Raw genomic sequence first — 5,473 nt, 5'->3', positions numbered from 1 at the left:
TAAACCAATATAACTTAAATAATAGTGTCTGTGTTTGCTTCAGGCTTCGCCTTGACCTAGTAACATAGTTTATTCATCTGTGATCCTGTCTATATATAAAGTGCATCTCTACCCTGCCTTCTAACAGACCGTATATGCCTATGAACATACTCAGAAAGATATGTCTCGTTGTGCAGCACAGAGTAGGTATAATAGGGAACCAGGGGCTCCATCTTACTTTAAGGGAGAAGCAGCATCCAGGAGATTCTCCTGGTTGGGAGGCTGCTTTTTATGAGTTATAGAAGAACAGTCTATCATGGTCTTATAGGCTGGGAGGGACTATTGCAGAGCTAGCTGCTCTGCAGTAGTATGAGGGAGCAGAGCCTTGTCTAGCTCACTTGGGGAATGGCTGTATCTCCTAGCTCAGCAGCTGTAAGATGCTCTGGAGGCCAACCACTTAACCTATTAAGAAGCACCTGGGGCCCACGTGACTGGAAGGAGCAAGACTTAGGTAGTATATAAGCTCAGGGCTGGGTTAAGGGGCTGTCTGGTCCTGCAGGCTACCAGGGAAGGAACTCTGCACTGGAAGGACTATGGCTGAGAGAGTTACTGAAATCCATCTGCAATGAGGACCGTAAATAAGGAGCTAAAGGTTTGCAGGGGGGAGTTTGTTACGTGGCATGTAAGTTTGGATTTTGTGTTGTAGCCAGTGTGCTTATGTTTTCATTATAGCTGAGACAATCCTAACCCAAACTGCCAATCAGAAGAGGTTGGAGATCCAGTGGTGCCTGAGGTGGCATGTTACTGCTATGAGCCCAGTCAGGGGGCCAGATTCAGGGTGCTAACAGGTGGCACCTAAGAAGGGGTGAAGCCTAAGCTTGAGAAAGTCACAGCAAGTGAAAGGTAGGTGGGGCCAAGGGCCCAGCATCTGAGAGGGGTGGAGATGGGGCTAAGAGCCCTCAGCCCACAGGGCTGAGCCTACTGCCCTGAGGGGCAAAACTATAGCCCTAGAAGGGCAGAGCCAGAGGCACATAGCCCTTGAGAGGCAAAACCAGAGCCCAAGATGGGTGTAGTTAGGGCCAGGGGTCCACAGTCCTGGAGTGTGAGACCAGAGCCCTACAGGGGTAAGACTACCTTGAAGGGAGACCAAGGCCTGAGGCCCACAGCCCTGGAAGGGCAAGATTAAGGCCAGGGCCCAAAGCCAGAAGAACTAGGCAAGGGCTAGAACCCATAAATTACGTCCAGTATGGTGGACTTCAGCTACAGAGGCCCAGTAAGAGAAAAGGCAGAAGTCAGAAGGCAGAAGTCCTAACAAGGGTGCAAGATTTTGAACGTGTATAGGGCCAAGATGCCCCTAGAATGCTTAACTGTTAACCCCTGCAAGGCCTGGGTGTGGCTGTAGGGTAGGTTGGAGGCCACAGAATTAGCCCCTAAGGCAATTAGTATGCAAGGGTATGGATGGGCTAGGAAGGCCCACCTAATGTCTAAGGGCATATGAGCAGTAGATGAAGTCTTGCTCTGCAACCCGGGGGGCAGCCTCTCTTTCTCACAAATAACATAATAACATCAAGGCTTTACAGGCAAGAGAGGAAAAACAGAGGTTACCTGGAGAGCCAGAGCGAGGCAGGAGTCGTGAGACCAATGGAGCATCATGGCTGCTGCCCCTGGGACTCGGTCTTGCTACAGTAGGATTAAAAAATCTTTCCAAGTGGCTGCCTTAAATTCCCCAGAGGAGCTCTTGCTTTATATAATCTTTTGGAGTACTTCCTAGAAGCTGCGCCTGGGCTAGCTTCAGAAATGGGTGAACTTGTTGCTCCTTAAATTCCAGGACCCAGCCTTTTGGTCCCCGACTGCCCTGGTTACCTGTGGCCCACCCTCAGAGGACTACCATCTGACTTAGCCCCAGATGGGGACTTTACCTTTTTATGGGTATGTAGTGCGCCTAAAATCACATGGAGCAAAGCAGGCAGCTCTTCTTCAACAAAAACAATGTGTATTAGTTCACAGCTAACTAACCCTCTCAGCAATACAAAAGGCAGACTCCTCAGGCCACAGTGCCTAGGCCAGTTCCTAGGCAGAGTTGCAACTCTTTCCAGTTTCTCATTTCTCTTTTCCTGCCTTTCTCTCCCCACATATCTTTGGGAGTCCTCTATTCAAAATAGTGTTCTTGTGTTAGGACTCCTTTGAAGTTTCTCTCAGGCGAAGTACAGGTGTTCAAGAAGCCTGCGGCAGAAGCATTCTAACTTTTTTAAGTTTTAAGTGTCCCCATTTAGGTTGGTAGGAAGCAAAACACACATTACCCTTTGAGGGGAGAAGAGGTGGCTTTGAGTCTGCCTGAACAGCTGTGGTGCAGCAGGTTAGGGGGGCCTCTCACACACCTCCCAGCATGTCCTGCAGGCTTCTCAGGCTGCCAAAGACTCCTCAGCACAACCGAATGTGCATGCCCACCCAGTGCACCCTGCACCCACCAAGTATGTGTATGTATCCTGTATGCCTGGGGTGTATCTGTGTGTGTCTCTGTCTGTGTGTGTGCACCCACACACATACAGAACCCAGTCATCTTGGACACTCACACACACAGACACACACACACAGAACCCATGCATCAGGGCATGATTGGGCCACTGACTTTCACACAGTTGATGAGGATGATGCCCACCTCTTATGCAAGTCCCTGTTCCCCAGGGTGATAGAGAGTAGGTGCTATGCTTTAGGGTCTCCAGTTTTGTCATTGGCAATGTCATCTCTCCCCCAATCCTCACTGGGGGCCTGACCTACCGACTCCTGCTCTGGCTCATGCGGCCCAGTAATGGACCACCTGAAGGAGCATGCACTTCAGTTCAGAATGATGTGACAGAACCAGGGAGAGGGCTTGGGGTCAGGGGCAACCAGGGCAGTTCAGCAAACATGCAATCTTGTGGTAGGGGTCTTTTGGCTTGACCCCTGCTTTCCAGGGATTTCTTTGTAGGAGCTGGATAGCTGCATGTTCCTGGACCCAATGGGCACTTATACATGTGCAGAGAGACTGCTCTGATGCACTGTAATTCCAACGCATCACAGCGGACTCAATTAATTGCTTGTCAAGCAAGCTTTAAAGGACCCCTGCTGCCATTTTTCAGTGCAGGGATGCTGATACACGTGATGCTCCAGGACCTTTAATTAGAGTGGCTCTCAGAGCTGCTCATTAAAGCACCCCCTGCCCCAACTTCCCAGAGCAGGTCTATAAATGCCAGACGTCTGTCTGAGAGAGCTGCGGGCTGGGAGGGATTACTGCAGCTCTTGGCCCCCAAGGCCATAGCTCCATCTTCAAGGACCATAGACCCACAGCCCTCACCAACACCTAGGGCTCATGTCAAGCAGTCAGCTCAAGCTGGAGGGCTGCCTATTCTTGCCAAGGCTGTGTTGCTCTCCGCAGCAGGACTTGGGCCATGAGTGGGGACATGCTGGTTGGGAGCTCTTCCACTCCCCTTCCCAGCTGGTGAATGAGTTGGGGCCACTGGGCCCTGGTACCAGAAGCTCCCCGAGTGACCACTTGGCCTGGCAGGCTGGTGGGCTGCACTCTCCCACCCGTTATGAGCACTCCTGCACCCCTTTGGGACTGGCCTGGACCTGCTTAGGGAACCTTTGCCTATGAGAGGACCAGCAGCGGTCCAGGGCCATGTGTATTAACTCCCTATCCTGGTGCTATGACTCCCAGCTCCTCTGTGCAGGTATCTCCTCCAAACAGCAGGTGGCCACCTGAAGCCCTTGGTCATTTGACTCAGCAGCCAGCATGCAAGCACCCTCCAGCCTGTCTATTTGCCCTGTACATTTCCCGATTCATTCCCCCTGCTGGTCTTGCAGTCCCTGGTGACAGGACTCCATGGTGCATGGCCTGAGCTCAGAGCCTCAAATGTCTCTTCCTCATCTTGCTGGTGCCTTGTACTCACATCTTCCATTCACTCAGCAGGTGTTTGGCTGCCCATCCTGGACTCACCATACTGGCTGCCATGACCTGGCTTTCCATGTGCAGACATGGAGCACGCAGACAAGGGGTAGGGGTTACTTAACTTACAGGAGTTGTGGGGGAGGGGTTGCGGGTCCAGATCCGGGGTCAGGATGGGGCCATGAATGCAAGAGGGGGGTTAGAAGTTGCCATGACTGGCTGCTACAGTAGTGCATGTGCTATGAGAGAGAGAATCAGCACAAATCAGATCAGGAGGGGTGGTGAAAGTGCTGTTGGACCACTTGCTAGCCTGTCCAGGTGCAGAACCTGAGTCACTCTGGTAGTGAGAGCCAAGCAGCTGAGATAATGGTTCGCATGTGGGAATCTTTCCATTACATGTGTTCCTTCCCAGGAGTGGGAGGGAAGGAAGGAGGGAGGTCTGGGGGCTTTTTGGAAAGGGAACATTTTTTTTTCTCATTCCTGCTGCACTGTGACTGCAGCAGTTGTCAGACATAGCTGTGAGGTACCTTCAGTCCCTGACCTAGGGGTGCTCTCTGCAAATACTTCTGTTTATCACCCTTTTGCCAGCTGAGCTCAATAAACTCTATTGATGCCTTTCCAGGAGTGCTTGGATAGGAGGGAGAGCTGTTTATACTCAAGTGCTTGAGGCATCTGTGCTTAGCCCCAAATCTCTCATGGAGTACAGCACAGTCCTAACAGAAATGGCAAGGACATGTAAATTATGCAGATTTATGATCCCAATGAATGGCATATGCTCTCTTAAGTGCCTATAGTTGGCTGGGGAGGGGAAACTTGCACCCTGACTGCACTTCACACTTCAATTGAGGAGGGCAGGGGTGGGCAGAAAACAGATGATTCACCTTTTCCCTATGCCCCAGCATTCCTGGCACACCTCCCCACCGTCCCCAACCCTTTTGTGGTCTTCTCAGTCATAATGGCCTAAGAGAGGACTATGATCACAGGGAGTGGCCTGTGGTGGCCTGGCTCCCCACACTGTCCCTTCCTTCCTCCCCCTCCCCCCTCCTCAGGGCTCTGCATTTCCCCTGGGACCAGAGTCCTTGTTATGGTCACATGGAGCTGGGGTGAACCTTACCATCACAGATTACATAGCATCCTCACACATGGCCTGACTCATCAGAAGAAATGCCAAGAGAACTGGCCCTGGGTCCTATGGGTTGTGCCAGCACAACAGTCACTGCTTTGGTACTGGGGGGGGGGCAGTACTCACCCTGCACCTCTGGGAGGGGTGAAGTGACATATGACAGGACTTGGTTCAGAACAGCCATGGCCCCTGTTTGAAGAATGGTGTTGTGGAGCTTCACTCTGTCTCCTTCTTCTCCTGTGGTGTCCCCTGAAACACCCTGGTCCCATGGGCACGGGAGCGGGGTGGGGGGGAGGATAGGCATCTGCCCTGTTCTTGATGAGGAAATGGGATGGGTCCTTGTAGAATGACATGCTCTGCCATCAGCCCACAGACCACTGTCTAGCATCAAGCATGCAGTAGCATTGCCTCCTCATCTATGTGGCCCTGGTGAGGCTCTGCTTCCA

This window comes from Crocodylus siamensis, chromosome 4 (genome assembly GCF_052110815.1).
Source record: "Crocodylus siamensis isolate JL-2025a chromosome 4, ASM5211081v1, whole genome shotgun sequence".
Classification (NCBI taxonomy): Eukaryota; Metazoa; Chordata; order Crocodylia; family Crocodylidae; genus Crocodylus; species Crocodylus siamensis.
Note: the sequence above shows the minus strand (reverse complement) of the source record.